The sequence below is a fragment of the Anolis sagrei genome, chromosome 1, assembly GCF_037176765.1.
Source record: "Anolis sagrei isolate rAnoSag1 chromosome 1, rAnoSag1.mat, whole genome shotgun sequence".
NCBI classification, from domain to species: domain Eukaryota; kingdom Metazoa; phylum Chordata; class Lepidosauria; order Squamata; family Dactyloidae; genus Anolis; species Anolis sagrei.
The window spans coordinates 112,070,675-112,096,058 of record NC_090021.1 but is presented as its reverse complement, the minus strand read 5'-3'; the positions used below and the strand labels follow the sequence as shown (position 1 = coordinate 112,096,058).

The following is a 25,384-nucleotide window of genomic DNA, read 5'->3' as shown; positions in this document are numbered from 1 at the left end:
AAAGGTCAATTTTCTTCACTGGAAAGATTAGCAGAGCAATATTGAAGCAATATATATACATCTTCCTTTTTCCTGTTGGAATTGATCAACTAATGAGAGTAAAAAGATAAAACACTGCAAGGAATTGTTAGATGATCATACTGAAGACTCTCCTTCAGTAAGAAGAAGTAATGCTTTTATAGCTTCACATTTTCACAGAATGAGAAACATGGCATATTTATTCAGAACCCTTATTGCCAGTGGCATTACTGGATTTGGTGTCATGCATTGTGGTAACTCATGGCCTCACCCCCATGGACCTCCTCCCCTACCTGACCAGAATATTGTAACTAAAATAACAGAATTGGACAAAACCAGCAACTATAAAAATCCAGCAACCAGAAAAATAACTGTGTTTACAGCGTGTGTAGATGGCACCATATGATTTGGTGCATCATAGTAATTGGGTCATAATGACAACTCTGCCTGGAGTGTGTGCACATCAGAAGGTTCAAAAATCACATAAGCACTGAATTTCACCTTGTAGATCTATAAATACAGTACATAGGATTGACTTTCAAAAATGTTTTATGATTATATCTATCATATATTTTGTGGTTGTATCCAACTAAAGTTTTTTTTTTAAAGAAATGTTTGTTGAAATACAATCATTGGGTGTTACTTCCACTTTCTGGTGTGCAAACCCCTTGCACCTCTCCTAGTTATTTCACTGCTTCTTATATCATGGACTTTATTCCCTAGTGAGTATGTTTAGAGATGTTATCTTTAGCAAGGTGATTAGCCGGACTCAGTACCCTATCACTATAATAATCATTAAATATCTCCAGAATATTTCAGCTATCTGATACCATATTTTGAGATATAGCATTGTTTAGTTGCATTGACTAATTTGGTTTTTTTAAAAGCTCATTTTAAAGTAATACAAAGAGAGAATGAGAACTTTAAAGGTAAGGCAACAAACACTTTAGAAAGGTTTTAAACATTTAAAAAAAAACCCTTGCATGTTTAGTTATGGTGACAAATGAATGTCAAGTAGCACCGGTTTTAGTTTGAATAAAATGTATCCAATGTATTCAAACTACATTTTAGTTTGAATAAAATGTATAGCATGTTCGGTATATTTGGATTCTGATTTTTTGATTTATCATTGCAAAACACTATTTCAGTAAGTACTTGAGGTATTAAATTTTGTTAGTACAGCTCTCCCACTCACCCTCCCCATAGCTGTTTCCAATACATGTTGCTGATAAAAACAAATTAGAACCTCATTAACAGAGAAGTCCAAAGAGGCTGAGAGGTGGCAGCTCTACATTGGAGGCATGGACAAATTACAAGTCTTGCTGGAGAGGAAAGACTGCTGATCATCTGCAATTGTCCACCCAAAAGCATTACAGCAAATGGTTCCTTGCAAGATAACACCCTTGCACAAATGTTTCTGCTTTTGGTCTCCGTCATAGGAAAGAAAAAAAATCTGCAATGTCCTATGATTCTAGTAATGCCCTCCCGGTTGCAAGATTCGTGCAGCCTTTTTAAAAGTTCCTGTTGTTGCTATTGTGTGCCTTTCAGTCCTTTTTTTCCTTATGGTGACCCTGACATAGGGTTTTCTTGAGAAGTTTAGATTTGCCTTCAGGCATTTAATTAAATGCTAAAGCAGTGACAGGCCACTTGTTGATTTCAGGGATGCTATCAGCAACATTAACTGCTCATATGAATTTATATGGGTACATCTAGGTAGAAGTTGCTTGAATATGGCCAGGTGAACATGTTGAACTTTTAAAACAAATCAGGAATTAAGTTAATTTTGAAAACCCTTAAATCATTTTCCAATAAAAAAAACCCTAAACACTGAAAAAACCTGAATAGAAAAGATGTGGTTAATAAGTGATCCTTTATTTCCTCCTTAGATCATGGACCACTGCTGCCTACTTGTCTACTTGTGTCAAAATGCAGCCTATCTCTAAACTCATTAATGAGCAATGATTTGTTTGTTTGTTTATCTATACAGAAGCCGCAAGTTGTGAGATTCTGTCAAGGACATTGTAAGCTATATATAAGTGCCAACAACAATATGTTGGAATAGTAGGAGATATATGTCAGAAAGCTGTCATTATAGCAATCACAGAAAACAACCACAGGAGCAAGCATATTTTTTTTAAAAAAAGAGAGAGATTATTTAACAGTCATTCAGTGCTGGAGTATTTTAAAGTTTACTGGAATGGCTTTACACAATCCATGTGAATGTTAACTGGCAGGTTTTCAAAAATGATGAAATTTCAGTGCTGACTGGCAGGTTATCAGAAATATTGCAGTAAGAAAAAGTTGTCCTATACTATGATATGAAGCCTTTCTGTTGCCTGCTAATTACATATTAAAATCAAATCACCACGAGTGATACACTGATAAGCACCCAAGACAAACAGTTCCTAATTTATAACTAAAAGACTCTCATGTCACATCTTTCTTCTCATGTCAAATAAATGACTGGAGAGTAGATAACCAGACTTCTTAATGCTTTAAAATTTGTTTCATGAATAATGCATTAACTTTCTCTGGAGAATATCTAGACCAGTAGTTCTCAGCCTGTGGGTCCCCAGATATTTTGGATTTTAACTCCCAGAAGTCCTAGCAGCTGGTGAACTGGCTGGGATTTCTAGGAGCTATAGGTCAATACACCTGTGGACCCACAGGTTGAGAACCACTGGTCTAGACTGTAATGTTTGAATGAGTTTCATAATTAATAATGATTTATTACTACATAGACATTATAGATTGAAATTTTCAGAAATTTAAAAATAGTCCAAAATTGTCCACATGGATGACATAGTGATGCCTTTGTTTTCTGATGGTTCAACACTCTGTTTCATGCACAAAATTATGAACTATATTGCATCACATTTTCATCAGTCTATGTGTATTATGTGTGTGTGTGTGTGTATCTTGGGTATATTATAGATAGATAGATGATAGATAGATAGATAGATAGATAGATAGATAGATAGATAGATAGATAGACAGAGATAGATAGATAGATATATTGTAATTTAATCCAATATGGGAACAAGAAAGATTGACAACTGGGAAATAGAGGGAAATAGAGGGAGAGGGTGAAGGCAGTGACAGATTTTGTATTTCTAGGTGCAAAGATTACTGCAGACACAGACTGCAGCCAGGAAATCAGGAGACGCTTACTTCTTGGGAGGAGAGCAATGTCCAATCTCGATAAAATAGTGAAGAGTAGAGACATCACACTGGCAATGAAGATCCGCATAGTTAAAGCAATGGTATTCCCCATAGTCACCTACAGACGTGAAAGCTGAACCATAGGGAAGGCTGAGCGAAGGAAGATAGATGCTTTTGAACTGTGGTGTTGGAGGAAAGTTCTGAGACTGCCTTGGACCGCCAGAAGATCCAACCAGTCCATACTTCAGGAAATAAAGCCCGACTGCTGGAGGGAATGAGATTAGAGGCAAAGATGAAGTACTGTGGCCACATCATGAGAAGAAAGGAAAGCTTAGAGAAGACAATGATGTTGGGGAAAGTGGAAGGAAAAAGGAAGAGGGGCCGACCAAGGGCAAGATGGATGCATGGCATCCTTGAAGTGAATTAACCTTGAAAGAGCTGGTGTGGGCTGGTCCATGAAGTCACGAAGAGTCAGAAATGACTGAACGAATGAAACAAACTTAGATTGCTTGTAATTTTATGCAACATTGTTCGCAATTTTGTGCATGAAACAGTTTGTGCCGAACCATCAGAAAGCAAAGGCATCACTATGTGGATAATTTTGGACTACAGGCAGTCTCCAAGTTACAAACATCTGCCTGTTACAAATGACTAATAGTTAAGAAAGGGGCAGAGACAACAGGAAGTGGGAGAAATCTACCCCTCAGAAGGGAAATTCACTCCTGAAAAAGTTATCATGGGCTAAAGGTGTCTGTCTCCACTGAAACTTATCACCAATCCTTGTTTCCACAACAAGTCACATTTTTCAAAATCCAATGATCACAGGGACGGGAAGTGAAGTAAAATCTTCTGAACAGCGGCACAGGCCGAAAAACAAATACCACAGTGATGTTAACCCTTCCCTATGCTATCCAAAGCATACATGCATAAGGTTCTGGAAGTACATATTAATGGAGTGGGCTGATGGAAATCAGAACTCCTTTGTTGGGTGAATGGAAAGGCTTCCCCAGTCTTCCAAAACAGATAGCATAGAGTGCTGAAAGTATAAGCAATGAAAAGGGGCCCATTTTTGTGCTAGAAACCATGCTTCACTGGATCAGAAGTCTTCCAAAGATAAAATGAACACCTTCTGTCCAAACAAGCAGTGTGGCAAAAGGTATAGCTTTGCATTTTTGAAAGAGGTGGATAATAATAGGGAAGCTTTTGCAGAACCAGTAATATTAAAAAGGAGCATAAGCCTAGCTGGGGGAGATGGCAATATCAGTAGCAGGAAAGTAGAAACGTTTAAAACAAAGATATTCTATCTCTTTTATCTCATAATGCTATTGTGAACCATTGTAGGATAGAAAAGGGATACAACCAAATTAATTAAAGGTCTGTCAGTTTTGATAAATTCAGATGAGCTATAAAAGACGCATCGCCCTCTTTATTTTGTTGGATTGATTGATAGCTCTAAACCATACTTTCTGTATACTTTCATACCTGTCTTGTGTTACATTTTAGTTGACTGCGATAATTACAACCATTCTTGTCAGAGACATATTGATAAAGAATATTCTTCTAGCAACCATTAATAACTAATATATTATTTTTAGCTTTGTACATGAGAAGAAGACAATTTATAATGAACTGAACAAAGAAATTGAGCTCTATCTTAGAATTGTAATTTAGATCCTAGAAAATTGCAGAGAGAGTGAATAATTCAGTAATGTGAAGAAGCAGTACCAGAGAAATCTCATAATTGGGAAAGTGACTTCTAAAGGTTCTGAATGGCAACAGTTGGCCATGAAGATCACATTGCATTTATTCCTTATCTGCATTACCAATGATTAGTTTGCCTCCAGTTAGAATTCAAGATACTAATCAGCTAATCAACTAAAGATTCATTCTCTTAATCCACACAAAAATGTTTAGTTGGATAACAGTTCTGCCATCAACATAAACAGTAGACAACCAAGCCAATGAAGTGATTCCATAACTGTTTTGAGCAGAATTATAACTTAGTATAATTATTAAAAACTGAGATGAAACTAGCTTATCAGCATGTAAAGATAGAAACTAATAACTAGATAGAGCTACAAGCTGGGTAGATGCGGGGAATGCCGTGGATGTAGCGTACCTGGATTTCAGTAAGGCCTTCGACAAGGTCCCCCATGACCTTCTGGCAAGGAAACTAGTCCAATGTGGGCTAGGCAAAACTACGGTGAGGTGGATCTGTAATTGGTTAAGTGGACGAACACAGAGAGTGCTCACTAATGCTTCCTCTTCATCTTGGAAAGAAGTGACAAGTGGAGTGCCTCAGGGTTCTGTCCTGGGCCCGGTCCTGTTCAACATCTTTATTAATGACTTAGATGAAGGGCTAGAAGGCATGATCATCAAGTTTGCAGACGACACCAAATTGGGAGGGATAGCCAATACTCCAGAGGACAGGAGCAGAATTCAAAACGATCTTGACAGATTAGAGAGATGGGCCAAAACTAAAAAAATGAAGTTCAACAGTGACAAATGCAAGATACTCCACTTTGGCAGAAAAAATGAAATGCAAAGATACAGAATGGGTGACGCCTGGCTCGAGAGCAGTACGTGTGAAAAAGATCTTGGAGTCCTCGTGGACAACAAGTTAAACATGAGCCAACAATGTGATGTGGCGGCAAAAAAAGCCAATGGGATTTTGGCCTGCATCAATAGGTGCATAGTGTCTAGATCTAAGGAAGTCATGCTACCCCTCTATTCTGCTTTGGTTAGACCACATCTGGAATATTGTGTCCAATTCTGGGCACCACAATTCAAGAGAGATATTGACAAGCTGGAATGTGTCCAGAGGAGGGCGACTAAAATGATCAAGGGTCTGGAGAACAAGCCCTATGAGGAGCGGCTTAGGGAACTGGGCATGTTTAGCCTGAAGAAGAGAAGGCTGAGAGGAAATATGATAGTCATGTATAAATATGTGAGAGGAAGCCACAGGGAGGAGGGAGCAAGCTTGTTTTCTGCTTCCTTGGAGACTAGGATGCGGAACAATGGCTTCAAACTACAAGAGAGGAGATTCCATCTGAACATTAGGAAGAACTTCCTGACTGTGAGAGCCGTTCAGCAGTGGAACTCTCTGCCCCGGAGTGTGGTGGAGGCTCCTTCTTTGGAAGCTTTTAAGCAGAGGCTGGATGGCCATTTGTCAGGGGTGATTTGAATGCAATGTTCCTGCTTTTTGGCAGGGGGTTGGACTGGATGGCCCAGGAGGTCTCTTCCAACTCTTTGATTCTATGATTCTATGATTCTATGAACTGTTGCCGACCAGCACATAGTCAAAACATAAGGATTGAAACACTTTTATTTTATTGTATTGTATTGTATTATTCTACTTTATCCTGCCTTTCTCCTGTCATAGGTGTCAGTTATCTCAGGACAAAGTTAGTACAGTGGATATTGTGTACTAGCACCCCTTATACATTTTGTCATCGTAAGGATCTTAATCAAGAAATATTTCATTTTAGACCATCTTTTTATTTGAGTTTTGCGGCTGACAAGAGTCTGATACCAGCTGGCACATTCACTGTTCTTCCTATAAGCACACTTTCTGGCAAAACTGCATGCTTGATTTTTAAAATCAGAAGAATTTCAAACATTTGTTGGGGTTATGAGAAGATAAAGCACAGTAAAAGTGAAACAGAAAAAATAAGTTATTCATGCTAATTTTATAGAAATATTATTTTTAGGTTATATCTGTGGCTTAGGTTTGCAGAAGAAATTAATAATTCCAAAGGCCAAGCAGTTTTTCTATAAATTAATTTGTATTTACATATGATGGAATTACATGTGTGTGGCCTATGTGGAAGATTCTGCTACTGCTTAGAGAGGACATAGTGGTTAATAATTACTATTAATATTAGGACAATATCACATTAGCATTATAAAGTAGGTGCTCCCATTTCCCTCTGTTGTGGCTGCCCCCTGAAGAATCCTGGGAAATGTAGTTTAGGGCAGGGCTTTTAGAATTCTCAGCCAGAGAGGTCCTTGGTTTCCCTAAACTACATTTCTCAGAATTCTGCAGGAGGCAGCCACACAATAGGGAAATGGGAGTACCTTGTTTATAACGCTAATGTGATGTGGTCCTGGTCAGTTCATCATGGGAAGGCTTTTTCGCAGACCTGCTACCATCACAGACTCGCTTGGAAAGGACATGAGAGTCTACTCAGCGGTAACACACCCCCCCCCCCCCGAAGTAATTCCCTTTCATCACTGGTCCCCACCCTGTTTTCCTTTTACCAGTAGGGAAAGATATTCCTTTGTAGACTGATTGAAGAAAGATTATTCTCCTGTATTTTGGAGATGAAAGGTTGACTCCAATTCGTGGTTACCATTGTGAACAAGAGACCTCCATGTTATTTTATCATCAACAGCCCTGCTCAGGTTTAGCAGACTTAGGACCAATTAACAATGGATGCAATGTATCTATTCTATTTGGAGTAGCCACAAAAATTCTGGGCAACAAATTACAATATTAAAATACAACTGAATAGATTGCAATATTAAAGCAACAATCAGATAGGTGGAGTAAAACCACCAACGGAAGGGAGCTGGGAAGAATAGCTATGGATAGTTTGGCTTGGTTTCTTCCTTGCTTTGTATACTTCAGGCCTTTTCATGTGTTGAATTCATAGGCTGTCTTTTTAAAGTGGGTGTTCAGCAATAACAAGAGAAAGAATACTTTTAGACCACAATTACTTATAGCAAATCACAATCTGCTAGACATACAGCTTGCTAATTGGTTTCTTAAAGGGATGGGGTGGAGGGAGATACAGGCACTGAAATAAAACTTAATGGGCACTTGGTTGCATCTTGATGTAAACAACCTGTATTCAAACACATTCTGGTTTTAACCCAAGAGAAAAAAAACTATTGATATTAAAGAGAATAAACTTAATCTCTCAGTAGAGATCTGTAGACGTGGGTAAAACACCGGTAAAGAGGCAGCAGGTTGCTAGTGTTTTTCCAAGGCCTGAAATAGAAAAAAAAATTGAAATGTTGAAATACTTTCTGGGGAAGGGGGAAGAGAGAACCTCTTATGAAATGTTTTATCTTTCTGATGGATGAGTGAAACTCATAAAGCAGTATTTAAAAATAATACTTAGAGCCAGTTTCTGCAGCTGCACATTTTTAGTATCCAAAAATAGTAATGTTATCTTTTATTATGCAAAAATCCTATAAAGAAAAAGAAAGAAAAACACAGAACAATAAGGGTACAAATACAATAGCAGAGAAAAGACTTGATAACATTAACTTTTGATGAAAAGCATCCAACTCCCACAAAAGACCAAACCATGGAAAGGATTATTAGGTTCTCATCCACTGATCTATAAAAGTGGGACATTGATTTTTCCAGTGTTGCAGTGTAAGACTTTCAGCAACAGAAAAGGCCGTGGAGAATCCATTTCCATTAACTACCACTTAACTTCCAAGAAACTAGCAACTAGTTTTAAAGCCCACGAGCAAAATTCAAAGATTGTTCCAGGAAAACATTTTTACAAGTAGCCAGATCATATGCTTAAAAAGATGTGTGAAGTGGGTCACAGTTGTAGTGATCAACAGACTTATTGAAGAGACACTGTAACATCTGATATATTTCAAACATAACACTGGCCAAGACACATTTTGGTGTCTTATTTTTTTTGTCCTGTTTTTGAGTATATTGACCCACTGATTCCAAAAATTGCACCGGTTTTCCCCTATCAGCTCTAGTTTTTGAGATATAGAACATATTCCATCTATTAGTCATCATCTATTCACCCATATAGAGCCATATCTAAAAAACTACAGGTGATTCTGTCTATCCTATGCAATTTTCTGAATCAGGGCCCCAAATAATCCCAGATCAGACTTAAGACACCAAGAAAAACGAAGACACAAGTAATTTTTTATTGCACTATGTAATTATATCACAGCTTAAGAGCCATACATGGAGCTAATATGGAAGCCAAACCTACAGTTCATTGATTAGGACAGAAAAGGACAGCAGAATTCCTTATTTCATTTATGCCAGAATGATATTTATTAACAAAAAGAAATAATAACAAATATGACCTTTTTATGTGTAGATTCAGTAAGCATTTCCAAGAATGAAGAATACATCAAAGCTGTAAAATCTTCGATAGCTCACAATTTTAAAAAATTGACCAATTGTTATAAAGACCAATCAATTGATTCAATGTGGAAAATTGCTCTAGTCATATGTTCTATGAGAAATATGTTTCCAATGTTCCAGATCTCTTAGGATTACTGGTAATTTGGCATGTTAAAAATGGACCACATGATATCATGCTCCAAAGTCCTCTAAATGCAAGAAAATGTGCAATAAGGGGTGGGGACTAAAGCCTGTTCTGACACTTGTAGAACCCAATGCAATCTACTTAGGCTGGATCTACCCTGCCCTACATCCCAGGATATGATTCCTGATTATCTGTTATCCCAGATTTTCTAGCATAGCCCATTAGATTAGGGTCTTTCAGAAAGCCCCAGATCTGATGGGCTATCTAATGAATTCAGGACAAAGCAGGGTTTTCCACAAATTAATTTGCTTTTACTGGAGGCAGCATTTGGATGACTCCATTAAAAGCGCGAGAGTTCATGCATTTTGGACCCGGTCTGGATGGGCCCCTAGACTAGAAATCCTAGCAATCAGAGCAAGTCAACAAATAGCCCTAATGATGTATAAGATCAGAAAAGTTAAATCCATTTTATTAAATAGGAAGTGTATCTCCTTAAGAGAAATCCAAGGGAAATGTAATATCTAATAAGGCTGCCTATCCTTTCATTAGAAGTGTGTGTGTGTGTGTGTGAATGAATGAAATTCATCTTTGCTACAGTGATTGAGTCTGGTTTAGCTTAAGAATTTTTGAACAATTTTAATATTATTTATTTACTTCCATGATCCCGAGGACTGTTTAATTTTTCTGAGTCATTTCCCCAAGTAAAAGGTATATGTAAACAGGATCAACCTTTTCCTCTTCCTATATTTGAATTATATTTGGAAACTTTGGCCTGTGCCTTTGGAAAAAACAGTAATATTAATGACTTTGTGCATGATTTTTTTAGATTTGAAAATTATTTTTATAAGATAATCTTTTATTCTTTACTGCTGAACCATGGTATTCCATTTTTGTTTTGGAGACTTTAAAGGTTTGTCTAGTTATTTCGTTAAGTAGTAAAAATCAGAGCTAATACCTGTGGAAGGTTATGGAGTGCCTTTGCTGATTGGCAGTTCTGGTTGTGTCCAGATGCTGTTGCTTATCTTGGCATGTAATTCCCAGAGGCATTTCTTGTAATGTTCGAGGTGATGGTATTGGTGCTGCATTTGATTTGATTAATAAGCAGTATTAGGTCTTAATGTGGGAAAAGTTCTTCAAAGTATTGCCAAGAGAGTTTCATTTAGATCAGGGCAATTAAAGCAATTGACTTAAATAGCCAAGAAAAAAAGGTTGATTTGAATTATTTGTTTCACTCCCATTTCCAACTTCCTAATTCATGCATTACCTAAGTTATTCCTTCTAACTGGTTTCTATAAGTAATAATATAATATATATATATATCTTTGAGATTAAGTGAAACCATTATACTAACAAGTCTAATCTATAACATATATTCAGTTACCTTTTTCGATATAGAATTCATATCTGTTTATGATGGTCTAAGATTTAAACTTAATTATTTATTTGAAATCTAAAACCCTTCCTGGATCTAAAATGCATGGAATGAAAATATTATGTATGCATTTCTGCAGTGAGTTGGGCAGAAATCTGCGTAGGTTACAACTCCCACACTAATCTATTGTGTAGTTTTGAAAAGTCTGGAAACATCTAATGCCGGTTAATAACTGGGCAAAATATTGTTTCTCCATAAGAGGAAATGTCTATACTCATTAAGTGTTTAAATATTCATAATTTATGAAGCCGCAAATACAGTACTCAACTTGTTATATCTGTCTTTTGTCTACTACCCATCTATCTAACATAAGAATATTGTACATGTTAGCCACTTTTTACATGGTATCCTGATGCTCATACCTAGAATATTTTATGAAATATAGGATAGCATGCTCAAACTCAGTGGTTCAGTTCATTGATGATTTTGAATGATTTCATAATTCAAGTTTACACTGGTGTATTTCCCCCTAAAACTTAGCACATAACATATTGTTGAATTAGAAAACAAGGTTCTCTATATCTGCAAGTCAATGGTAAAACAACTTTCATCCAGGATTTAATCCTGGATGAACGGGCAGATCTGGCGTGCATCACAGAGACCTGGTTGGACGAAGCGGGAGGTGTAAACTTGACCCAGCTTTGCCCACCAGGTTTCTCTGTGCAGCACCAACCGAGATCCGGAGGGCGGGGAGGCGGGGTTGCAGTGGTCTACAGAGATTCCATTCTTCTGACCAGGGCCCCCATCCCGCAGTCAACAAATTTTGAGTGCGTCCACCTGAGGGTGGGTGACCGGGACAGATTAGGGATTCTGTTAGTGTACCGCCCACCTCGCTGCACTACAGTCTCCCTGCCTGAGCTAGCGGGGGTGGTCTCGGACCTGGCATTGGAGTCCCAACGGCTGCTTGTGCTGGGGGACTTCAATGTCCATGCCGAGGCTGCCCTAACGGGAGCGGCTCAGGACTTCATGTCTACCATGGCGACCATGGGGCTGTCCCAGCGGGTATCTGGCCCCACCCACAGTGCTGGACATACATTGGACTTAGTTTTTTATCAGGGATGGGAGGAAGGTGGCGGTGTTGAGGAGTTATCCATCTCTCCGTTGCCATGGACCGACCACCACCTGGTCAGCTTTAGATTCACTGCATCCCCTAACCTCCGCAGAGGTGGAGGACCCATTAAGCTGGTCCGCCCCAGGAGGCTTATGGATCCGGATGGATTCCTGACGGCTCTTGGGGAATTTCCCGCCACCTCGGTAGGTGATCCTGTTGATGCCCTGGTCGCTCTCTGGAATGGGGAGATGACTAGGGCAATAGACATGATCGCTCCAGAACGTCCCCTCTCAAGTAGCCGAGCTAAACCAGCTCCTTGGTTCACCGAGGAGCTGGCAGCGTTGAAGCGAAAGAAGAGGGAACTAGAGAGCGTGTGGCGTTGGATCCGAGCGAGCCAAATCGAACACAGTTTGTGTCCTTTTTAAGGGCATATGCCGCGGCAATAAAAGCCGCTAAGAAGACTTTCTTTGCGGCCACTATTGCGTCTGCAAAGAACCGTCCGGCTGAACTGTTCCGAGTTGTCAGAGGCCTGTTAAAACCCACCACTCAGGATGGGTGCCCTGATGACTCGGCAGCTCGCTGTGAAGCTTTTGCTCAGTTCTTTGCAGACAAAGTCGCTTTGATCCGCTCTGGACTGGATACCATATTAATGGCAGTCTCTGAGGATCTAACACGAGCATCTGCTTGTCCAGTTTTGATGGATTCATTTCAATTGGTTCAATCCGAGGATGTGGACAAGGTGCTTGGAGGAATGAGAGCTACCACATGCATCCTAGACCCCTGCCCATCCTGGCTTCTGAAGGAGGCCAGAGGGGGATTGGCCGAGTGGTTGAAGGTGGTGGTTAATGCCTCCCTTCGGGAAGGCAAAATTCCAGCCAGCTTAAAGCAAGCTGTGATAAAACCGCTGTTGAAAAAACCATCACTGGACCCCACTCAATTCGTCAACTATCGGCCTGATTCCAATCTCCCCTTTTTGGGCAAAGTCATGAAACGTGTGGTGGCCTCACGACTCCAGGCATTCTTGGTAGACATGGATTATCTGGACCCGACACAGTCTGGCTTTAGACCGGGGCATGGTACCGAGACAGCCTTGGTCGCCTTAGTGGATGATCTGCGTCGGGAGCTCGACAGAGGGAGTGTGTCCCTGTTGGTGCTGCTTGACCTCTCAGCGGCCTTCGATACCGTCAACCACGGTATCCTTCTGGGACGCCTCGCGGGGATGGGTCTTGGAGGTACTGTTCTGCAGTGGCTCCGCTCATTCCTCGAGGGTCGGTCTCAGAAGGTGTTACTGGGAGACTCCTGTTCAACCCCACAACCTTTGTCTTGTGGGGTTCCTCAGGGTTCAATACTGTCTCCCATGTTGTTTAACATCTACATGAAGCCGCTGGGCGAGATCATCCGGAGTTTCGGAATGCGATGTCATCTGTACGCAGATGATGTCCAACTCTGTCACTCCTTTCCACCTGCTACTAAGGAGGCTGTTGAGGTCCTGAACCGGTGCTTGGCTGCTGTGACGGTCTGGATGGGGGCGAACAAATTGAAATTGAATCCAGACAAGACAGAGGTACTCCTGGTTAGTCGCAAGGCCGAACAGGGTATAGGGTTACAGCCTGTGTTAGACGGGGTCGCACTCCCCCTGAAGACGCAGGTTCGCAGTTTGGGTGTGATCCTGGACTCATCGCTGAGTCTGGAACCCCAGGTTTCGGCGGTGACCAGGGGAGCATTCGCACAGTTAAAACTTGTGCGCCAACTGCAACCGTACCTTGGGAAGTCTGACTTGGCCACGGTAGTCCACGCTCTGGTTACATCCCGTCTTGACTACTGCAACGCTCTCTACGTGGGGTTGCCTTTGAAGACGGCTCGGAAGCTCCAATTAGTCCAATGGGCGGCAGCCATGATACTAACCGGAGCGGGGCGCAGGGAGCATACAACTCCTCTGCTGTACCAGCTCCACTGGCTGCCGATTTGCTACCGGGCCCAATTCAAAGTGCTGGTGTTGGCCTTTAAAGCCCTAAACGGTTCTGGCCCAACTTATCTATCCGAACGTATCTCGGCCTATCAGCCCACCAGGACTCTAAGATCTTCTGGGGAGGCCCTGCTCTCTATCCCGCCTGCTTCACAGGTGCGGCTGGCGGGAACGAGAGACAGGGCCTTTTCTGTGGTGGCCCCTCGGCTTTGGAATGCCCTCCCCATAGAGGTGAGATCAGCCCCTTCGCTGATGGTATTTCGAAAAAGGTTGAAGACATGGATGTTTAAACAAGCATTCGATTAATCTGGTGCAACGAAACTGATGAACAAGGATTGGTTAATCACAGACGACGAAATTGGATTGCGACTACAATTAAGAGATGCATTGGATTATTATTGGTGGCCCAATAATATTGTGTATTGTGTATGTGTTTTTATGGTTTTTAATGGAATATTGCTGCTTGTCATTGTGTTGTAAACCGCGTTGAGTCGCCGATTTAGGCTGAGAAACGGCGGTATATAAGCACAGTAATAAATAAATAATAATAAATAAGTGGGAGGAAAGTGGTGTAATTGAAGATAATCCAAGGCTATACTTGTGGGCAGTGAATGTAAAGAGTTATTTAAATAGCAGCAGACATACTAGGAATCAAATTACTGAAATAAAGGAGAGTATACATGAAAATAGAAGGAAAAATCCATTCTGAACTTTTGAGGGGGCAGTTCAGACAGTAGACCCCCTCATTCCTCCAGGCTAAATTAGCCTGGGAAATGGCAAGGACACCAACCCCCCCCTCCCCAAAAATCCCCCAACCCCCTTTCAAAAATAAAAGAACTTACACAAACTCCATTAGCGTGGTGCTGGAAGAAAATTGCTCCTTGCCCCCCCCCCTCCTAGTACATCATTCCTATGTGCCAGGAGAGCTCCAGCACCATGCTAATAGAGACTGGGTAAGTTCTCTTTTTTAAAAATGGGGGGGGGGGTTGGGGAAGGGGGTAGACTGTTCAAGTGTTCTCCTGGAAAGTTCAGGGAGTGCACCTGGACACCTGCTCCAGAAAGCAAGTGCTTTCTGGGGTGGTGTGGATTAGGATCCAGAAACATTCATGTTTTTGAAATGTGAATGTTCCTGGGTTAAAGGGCTAACTGGATGCGCCCTATGTTCCCAGTAACCTAGAATTTGGAGTAACCATTCAGCAAAGTTTTACAGCCATCTGTTCCAAAAGATCCTGAAGACACAAACTACATTAATAAAGATGGAAGTTCATGCCAAAAAAAGAGAGCAATATTCCTTTATTTAGGGGGAAAGTGTGATTTTAGGGACTTACTGGAGTATTTCATGGGTCATAAAGCCATTGAAAGGAGCCATTGTGTCCAAATTGGCATGGCTATTTTTATTACAATCCATCATCCAGTGATTTCACCAAGCACTTGCCACAATAGCTATCTTATGTCTGCTTTTTAGTTCACTACAGTATCTGAACAATCTGCAGTGTCCTTTTAAAGAAAAGTTAACTAGTTGTGGTGCATATGAACCCAAACAAAAAAAATCAATAAAAACATAGCCTTCAGTCCCAGCCCAAAAAAAAACCTGATTAACAAAAAACACTGGTTTAATTCAGATAAGCTTGTTGAGTACATCACAGATCATCTGGCTCTTTCTGCCACTTTGAGTTGTTTTCCATCAAAGGGTGTTGATTTAACTGAAAACACCCTTTTATTCCAGCATTGTATATGATGTGACTTCAGCATCCAGGAATTTTGCTATCCATGAGAGCTGGGGGTGGACTGTCCTAGAATCATCCCTCAGTGGATGCCAGGACCCCACTATAAAAACAAGCCATAGTTTGCTATTATGTCTGAAATGGTATAGAATCTGTATTAAAAGGGCATAGGTTTTAAAGACCTAAATTCCTTATAACTGAGTACAAATCCCCACTAGCACAGGTCCGTACAGCATTGTGCAAGCGCCTTTTGTAAGTTTACCCTGAAATATCCATCATAGTCTTGCAACCACAAAAACAAACAGCCTTTTACTCCCTGCAGCTTCAAAATGTCCAAAGTTTGCTCATTTTTCAGCTCTTGGCCATATACTTTTACAAGCTTCGAAGTTGCAGAGGTCAAGGCTGCAATTCCTTTGCCTGCATGGAATGAATCAGTACATGCCCTGGGTGTTCAATTACCTTTACGAAATAGCTACTTCATGATTCAGTTGGTGTTTTCTGATCTGCACATGCACAGTTCATAGCTTATTGCTTCATGTCTAACAAGATTGTTTCCGTGGGTTAAGGCATCTGATTTCTCCTGCTGTGATACGCAACTATCCATTAAAATTGGGTGTAATGCATTCTTTTTTTCAAAAACTTCTTGGCCATTATCCTATGGACCGGCACTTGGATTTAGAATAGAAGCAACATTTTCTGTACAGCATTTGTCAGAGCCAAAACTGGGATAAATAGGCTCATAAATTTCATACCTTTCTTACGCCTTGAGTTGAGTTAGCTCATTGGAGAATGTACAAATGGAAGAGGGAAGAGTACCATCAAGCTACTCATAATGTTATTCTTGGGGAGAGCGGAAATAGTAACAGATAAATGATGTTTATTACATGAAAAGTGGCATATTTCTCAATTATTGCACAGTTTTACAAAGTGCAAGTCATTAGGACCTCATTAACCCTCCCCTCAATATCCCTAGCTCTTAACAGGTTAAAATCATTACTTCTTACAGGTTACATATAAATCTGTCAGTACTTTGGATGCTCTTTTAATGGTCATTTGGGACAGGAAAAGGGCTATTTCATTTGGAGTTGGTTTCACAGATCAAAGTGTTATATGCCTTGAAATGAATTCCTAGAAAAATAATTTGGTAAAAATGTGGATGTTCCACTGTGCTTTTGACTAGACAGTTCCACAGAAAATTTTGGCTCCCAGGTTTTGACCCAAAACCCAGCTCCGACACTTTACTACTGTCCCCTGACCAGAGATATAGTTAGTGCTCCATTTCATATTGCCTTTATCCCCAACTTTTGTCATCTGGTACTTGCACTTTATCTATCAGCCCTATCTGTCCTCTCAACTGAGTGTATTGGCCCGCCCACCCGAGCTCAGAATTGTTTCTCTATTTCAGGTTACTGGTTGTTGCTTGGTGATTGTTTAAAATTGTGTTATGCTGTTAATTTGTTTATGTTGTTGTTTTATGAATTTTAATGTTTCATATTTTAACCATGTTGATCGGACTTGTCCCCATGTAAGCTGTCCTGTACCCCTGGAAGCGGGGTACAAAAATAAAGTTGTTGTTATTGTTGTTGTTGTTATTTTACTGACACAAAACACAGTATGTCACAACAAATGAGATACATATGCTGGATTTCGTATCACAAAATCACAAGTCGAACACTTCCCAAGCGTCTAGGACTGTTTGATGTAATTATTATTATTATTATTATTATTATTATTATTATGCTATTTTCTAAACTACACAGTCGATCAGTCTAATGGGCAATGTATACATGTACAGTTCAGGGATATACCCTACATTGTGTATAACTCTTTGGAATATTTATAATTAGTAATAATGAAGAGAGTGCATATACTTTAGAGAATGTTAAGTGAGCTGTATTTATGCTCCTAGTAAAATCAAATGAGCCAATAGTCCCATCTTAAATGGCTTTCAAACATAATGTCCAAGGTATTCTCTACATCTGTGAGTGAAAATGTGACTAACTTGCCACTCTGTCTCATAGATTGTACTAATTTTGCTATAATTATTGCTGATGTTGTTCTTAATTACAATAAATGGAATAATCACTACTGAAAATTATGAAGAATTAGTTTGACATTACTAAGGCTAGTACTAACAAGACTGAAGTAGTTTGAACCCTACTGATTTGCAATTTGAATGAAATGCAGGGGCTCTCTTGACTATTCTTAAGCGGAAGAGCCGCCTCCTAGAATGGCCATGATATTGACCCATTGGGCCTATTCAGAAATGCAAGATGAAAGCAAGACTTTCCTTCAAGCTTTAGTTGCTAAGAGCAACTGGAACTGATTCCAGAAGATAAATACTCTACCTACTTAGAATTTAGCACTGACTTTGTGAGTTAAATAAAGAACTAAATTATAGAGAAGGAAGTTGCTTAAATGTGAAATATCAAGGCAGCAAAACCTAAAATTATTAACATCACCGCATTTAGAAATGGCTTTCAAGTGCAGTGATTACAGTTGGTGGATTATTGCTTTGGCCATATTCAGGGCCCCTCCTCCATTACAGTTGGATGGATTAGGTGACCCATGGGACCTCCTTTGATGCTAAATTGATCAGTGCTACACATTACAGCACATTCTCTTTGGATAAAAGAATGCTTATTTCTAATGACTCCTAAAATTGTTTTAAAGGGTTACGAAATGATTAAAGGCCGGTTGCTACCTTTAATTGTTCCACCATCTGAATACAGAATAAAATTACTGGTCATACAATAATGATCAGTTCATTCAGAGACGGATATTTTGCATTTTATGTTATTTGAAGTCTCCAGATTTAGTAAAGATAAAGGCAATTGAAATCTTAAACAGGCATAAGTGGTGGTTGGACATTTTTGCCACATGTGAAGCATTTAATTCAAAATCGTGAAAGCAAAGTTATGACTGATACCATTGCACAAGTCGATGTCTACTAGTGCAAGTGTGCCTGGATGTACATGTGTATTTGTATATCCAGTTACGTAGATCAGATCAGTCATGCAAAATTTCCACTCAACCCAAGGGTTGCATTACACAATCAAAAATACCTCCACATGAAACAAGGACAACTGGGAGTGGGGGGAATAAAATTACAGAGGTTATTTTTCCTCTTCATTTTGGAGAATCATTTGTGTATAAGTCAGTCTCATGTATAAGTTAAGGGCAAGTTTTGTGGGCAAAATATGGACTTTGACATGACTTGTGGATAAGTTGAGGATCATTCTATGGAAAGGTGAAAGCGTGGTGCTGTATGGGGGCCAGCTGTCCCTGGCTGCCACGGATCTTTCCCTGCTCAGTCATTCAGAAATACCTTTTTCCATTCTACTCAGAGCAAGAGATTGCTTCTCTTTAAATAAACATTAAGGTATAGTTAACTTTTATCAGTCAAGGAATCATCCCCTTCTTTGACAGGTTAGGCCCCTTCTATGGTCAAGCCAAGCTGAGCAAGGCAACATCATTCAACGCAGCCTAGAATCTGTGCTAGTAATTAGTGTTAAACAATTATTGTCTTCACCAGCCGGGCTGCCATCTTCCCGTGAACTGGGTCATCTTCTTCAGAGGATGGTCAGGAAGAACCAGGGACTCGGCCAACGGACGCCGGCTTGTTTTTCACGGGTCCAGGGAGCTGGGCCCCTTGGTTTGAACTTACTGTCCTGATTGAATGTTAATATTGGACTTAGTCCAGAAGACACTAATTTTGCACTTTAGATCTATCATAGCACTAAACCACTTTAAACTAAGCACTTTCATTCTAGATGTATAGAAACCATTTAGCACTTTAATCCTGCACTGGTTTTGTCAGAAGTCATTAACTGGTCCCAAACCACTAAGTTTGCTGCTGAGGTGTTGGCACTATAGCACTTTAGACAGACTGAGTCTCTGGTTAACCCATGATTTACACTGTGTACTTCCAGTAATCTATAGATGTCATCATTTTTGTCACTTTTGTTATTGCTAATATCCATCCTTGCCAGTGACGCTCAAATGCACTTTACGATTTCCAACAAACTGGAAGGAGTAGAAAGTAGTGAGGGGAATGACTTGCAGGGTCAAGAGATATACAATTGCAACAATGTCTGTTATTATGCATCAACAACTGATTCTGCAAGTGAGGAGTATGGAGGAATTCCCCCCGGGGCGGGTGGTTCTACCGGTGGAGGGGCTGCTATAGGGGTGGTGACAGGTAAGGGGAGATACGGGAAAGGGAGAACGAATTACCCAATTCGACCCAAAATTTATAACAATGATCTGGCAAACTCAAAACGTATTAAAGACTCGAGACAAAAACAAATTCGGCCCAAATTTTACAATAGAACATTGGCAATCCCAAAGATTACTCATTCTACAACCATACAAACGATTCGGCCTGAAAATAATAGGAATGTATTGGCAACTTCAAAAAATCCTCCCGACAAGATACAGCTGAGATGTCAGGATGGTGGTCCCTCTGGGCTAAGGGTGGTGCTGTTTAATGCCAGGTCGGTAAATGGAAAAACCTCCATCATTCGAGATCTAACTCAGGAGGAGCGAGCCGACCTGGTATGTATAACAGAGACCTGGTTGGACGAGGGGGGAGGGGTGAATCTCTCCCAACTGTGCCCACCAGGTTATTCTGTGCAGCACCAGCCAAGACCTGGAGGGCAGGGAGGAGGAGTGGCAGTGGTCTATAAGGTTTGTATTCCCCTGATCAGGTGCCCCATCCCACAATCATCATCATTTGAGTGTGCCGGCTTCAGGTTAGGTGACCGGGACAGGATAGAGATTCTGTTAGCGTACCGACCACCCCGCTGCACGACAGTCTCCCTACCTGAGCTAGCAGGAGTGGTCTCGGACATGGCGTTGAGCTCCAAGCGGCTTTTGGTCCTGGGAGATTTCAATGTTCATGCCGAGACCTCTCTTTCAGGAGCGGCTCAGGACTTTATGGCCACCATGACAACCATGGGCCTGTCCCAATTAGTATCTGGTCCCACCCATACTGCTGGACACACACTGGATTTGGTCTTCACTCAGGGATGGGGTGACAGTGTCGGGGCGGAGCAGCTGACCATCGCTCCATTGTCATGGTCCGATCGCTATCTGATTAGGTTTAGACTTACTGTACCTCCTAACCTCCGCAGGGGTGGTGGACCCATTAGAATGGTCCGCCCCAGGAGGCTTATGGATCCAAATGGTTTCCTGACAGCTCTTGGGGAGTTTCCCACCTCCTTGACTGGTGACCCTGTCGATGCCTTGGTCTCTCATTGGAACACCGAGATGACTAGGGCAATCGACACAATCGCTCCGGAACGCCCCCTCTCGAGTAACCGAGCTAACCCGGCCTCTTGGCTTACTGAGGAGCTGGCAGCAATGAAGCGAAAGAAGAAGTGGCTAGAGCACGTGTGGCGCAGGAGTCCGACTAAATCAGCCCAAACACATCTGAATGCCTTTCTAAGGTCCTACGATGTGGCAATAGCGGCAGCACAAAAAACATCTTTTGCTGCCAATATTGCATCTGCGAAGAATCGTCCAGCTGAGCTCTTCTGAGTTGTCAGGGGTCTGTTAAACCCGCCGAAAAGCGAGATCCCTGACAGCTCTGGAGCTCGCTGTGAAGCGTTTGCTCGATTCTTCGCAGATAAAATTGTGCGGATTCGGTCGGTTTTTGACACCACTTTACCTGCAGTCTCTGAGAATGTAACGAGAGCATCTGCTTGTCAGGTTTTATTGGATTCATTTCAATTGGTTCAGCCTGAGGATGTGGACAGGATCCTTGGGGAGGTGCGACCCACCACATGCATCCTAGACCCCTGCCCATCCTGGCTGATAAAAGAAGCCAGAGGGGGTTTGGCAGAGTGGGTGATGGTGGTAGTTAATGCCTCCTTACAGGAGGGCAAGATTCCAGCGAGCTTAAAACAAGCTATTATCAAACCGCTGTTGAAAAAACCATCACTGGACCCCACTCAATTAGACAATTATCGGCCAGTTTCCAATCTCCCCTATTTGGGCAAAGTCCTGGAACGTGTGGTGGCAGCACAACTCCAGGGATTTCTGGTAGACACTGATTATCTTGATCCGGCACAGTCTGGCTTTAGACCGGGACATGGAACGGAAACAGCCTTGGTCGCCTTGGTAGATGATCTTCACAGGGAACTGGACAGGGGGAGTGTGTCCCTGTTAGTTCTGCTGGACCTCTCAGCGGCCTTCGATACCGTCGATCACGGTATCCTTCTGGGACGCCTCATAGACATGGGTCTCGGGGGTACTGCTTTGAAGTGGCTCCAGTCATTTCTTGAGGGACGGTCCCAGAAGGTGTTATTGGGTGACACCTGTTCGGCCCCACAACTGTTGTCATGTGGAGTCCCACAGGGTTCGATTCTGTCCCCAATGTTATTTAACATCTACATGAAGCCGCTGGGGGAGATCATTCGGAGTTTCGGACTGAGATGTTATCTCTACGCAGATGATGTCCAGATCTGTCACTCCTTCTCACCTGTCACCAAGGAGGCTGTCCAGACCTTGAATCGGTGTCTATCTGCTGTGTCGGACTGGATGAGAGCTAACAAATTGAAATTGAATCCAGACAATACAGAGGTCCTACTGGTCAGTCGTAAGGCCGAACAGGGTATAGGGTTACAGCCTGTGCTGGATGGTGTTACACTCTCCCTGAAGACGCAGGTTCGCAGCTTGGGAGTGATCCTGGACTCATCGCTGAGCCTGGAGCCCCAGGTCTCAGCGGTGGCTGGGAGAGCTTTTGCGCAATTAAAACTTGTGCACCAGTTGCACCCGTACCTCGGGAAGTCTGATCTGGCCACGGTGGTCCACGCTCTTGTTACATCTCAAATAGACTACTGCAACGCTCTCTACGTGGGGTTGCCCTTGAAGACTGTTCGGAAACTTCAACTAGTCCAGCGAACGGCAGCCAGATTGTTCACCGGAGCGACATACAGGGAGCATACCACCCCCTGCTGTGCCAGCTCCACTGGCTGCCGATTCAGTTCCGAGCACAATTCAAGGTGCTGGTTTTGACCTACAAAACCCTATACGGTTCCGGTCCAGTGTATCTGTCTGAACGTATCTCCCTCTACGTCCCGCCCCGGAGTCTGAGATCATCCGGGGAGGCCATGCTCTCGACCCCACCACTGTCACAAGTGAGGCTGGTGGGGACGAGGAGCAGGGCTTTCTCAGTGGTAGCCCCCCACCTGTGGAACTCACTCTCGGGGGAAATCAGGGCATCATCATCCCTCCTCGCCTTCAGGAGGAGGGTGAAGACTTGGTTATGGGACCAGGCCTTTGGGCACTCTGGCAATTAAATCAGACAATCAGGCGAGTAAGACCAGCAGGATTGATGAAGCAGAACGTAAAACTAGATCTATGTGTTAACGAACGCTGACCATGTAAGAGGAGAAATTGGGTTTGTATTTGGTTTTTATTGATTTTATTGATTTTATGGTTATAATGCATGAATTGTTGTTAACTGTGAATTGATGTAATTTTGTGTATGATTGTTTTATGATGCAGGCATCAAATTGTGCCTTTGCTTTTGTAAGCCGCCCTGAGTCCCCTTCGGGGTGAGAAGGGCGGGGTAAAGGAACCCCAAATAAATAAATAAATAAATTCTACCTTCCCTATACACCAAGATCTGAACCCAGATTATCTGTTTTAAACTGGATTATAACTGCCAGATAATAAGATAATCTAATAAAACTGGTAAAAATTGGAGCAGCAAACTATCTTTTGACCAAAAACAGGCAACAGTGACCACATTGCCTGTAGCCTCAAACAATTCTTCCTCTGTACATGAGGCAGGACGTTGCAGACAAGCATACAGATGTGGAGTTGTATGTTCTGCTCCACAGTCGCACAAGCTGCAGGATTCTTCCATTTAGCCAGGTTGTCTTTTGATCTGGCCACTCCACTTCTGAGTCTGTTCAGGACTTCTATCTGGGATCAGATCCTGTGATATCGGGGCAGTGTGGAAGGGGCCTTAGTCTGTCCCAGGACAGCCTAACATAAGCACCAACCATCTATGAGATTGTCATTTGCAGTACGTCAGCAATGGTGGGTGAAGTTATTTTCTAGAAGTGTACCTCATCATGTTCATTGAACTCTAGCATGAAGAACTATATTTTATAAATACAGCTTAGTCTTTGTAACCAAATATGTGGGATGTTTCATACACATTTTTTCCATCATGTCTGTTTTAGGTATTTTGCTGTTGTGTAAAATAACACACAAGTGAAGCAGCATTGCTTCATTACAGATTGCTTATTCCTACTATGTAATAAAGGAAGAGAAGGGATGAAATTAAAGGCATAGTGATAAATACTAACATAAATATCACAAAATACAACTCTTCACCATTTACAAGGTAGCAACATTAGGAGGGAGCCAACTGCTGCTACCTGCCAATATGTGCATGATATAAAATGTGACAGCAAGGTGATAATAAAGGAGCTGGAATTTGTGCCACTTCAGGTTCTCATTTATTAACTAATATGGAACTGCATTATAAAAAGAAAAATCACTATTCTTTAAAAAAGCACAGATCCAGTGCTGATTGGTATGGGTAGAAGGGGCTCCTGATAATTGAGTTGCTATGAGTTTTTTGGGCTGTATGACTATGTTCCAGAAGCATTTTCTCCTGACATTTCTCCTGCATCTATGGCAGGCATCCTCAGAGGTTGTGAGGGTTTTTGGAAACTAGGTAAGAGGGGTGTATATACCTGTGGAAAGTCCACAGATATATAAGAATTCTTGTCTGTTTGAGGCAAGTGTTAACATAGCAATTGGGCACTTCGATTAGCATTGAATGGCCTTGCAGATTCAAGGACTGGCTGTTTACTGCCTGGGGAAATCCTTTGTTAGGAGGTGTTAGCTGGCCCTGATTGTTTTCTGTCTGGAATTCTCCTATTTTCTGGGTGTTGTTCTTTATTTACTGTCCTGATTTTAGAGGTTTTTTATAATACTGGTGACCAGATTGTGTTCATTTCCATGGTTTCTACTTGCCTGCTATCAATCTTTCAAGGGTTTTTCCAATAACACTAGAGCTAAAACTAATGATCTGGTAATAAAAAGTTAAATGATACAATTAAACAAGGTATCATGTGAAAACTCCATTAATTTTTAAAAGTGTAAAATCTTTTAGAACATGACAGCACACACAGCACACTCATTCACATCATAATAATAATTCCCCAAAGCTATGTAATAATTAAACATCTCTTTAAATAATAAAAAAGTATTTACTAGCAGTGAAAGGAAAACAAAACAAATGTGGGAAAGTGTGGGACAGAGGGAACCGCCAGGCTCTGTTCCTTCCCATTGGGGTCCATGTATCTGTGTCTTCCCACGTTGTTTTCCTCTTCAAATCCATCTTCCTCCAGGGGCATTCTGGGCTCCATTTTCTCTCCGCTACTGAAACGGAGTCCTGCCGGAAGTTGCCCTGCATCATATGATGGGCTTCATGGAGCGCTGTTCTGGCTATGGAGAGAAGCAGGGAGAAGATGCTCTCCCTCTGTGTCTGATTCGGTCGTAAGATGGGACCATCCTTACCTATGGAAGGGAGTTCTGCAGCTTGGGAGCAGCCATGGGGAAAGCTTTCTCCTGTCTCCTTACCAGCCAAGACCAAAAGAAAGCTCTTCCCCAAGGATCTCTTATAGTAAGATATTTCAGATAGCCTGGACCTGAGCCGCTTGTAAATGCTAGCAAATACTATTTATAAGCTAGAGCACACATCAAAGGTCTGTCCAAGAAGGTGAGTGGGAATCAGTTAATAGT

General features: G+C 41.5%; 1 protein-coding gene across 3 annotated transcripts in view; it reads left to right on the top strand.

Annotated features, from left to right (window-relative positions):
• Nucleotides 1–25,384, top strand: part of KCNQ5 (potassium voltage-gated channel subfamily Q member 5) — a 367,068-nt gene that overhangs the window by 84,893 nt on the left and 256,791 nt on the right. The gene's annotated exons all lie outside the window — the stretch shown is intronic.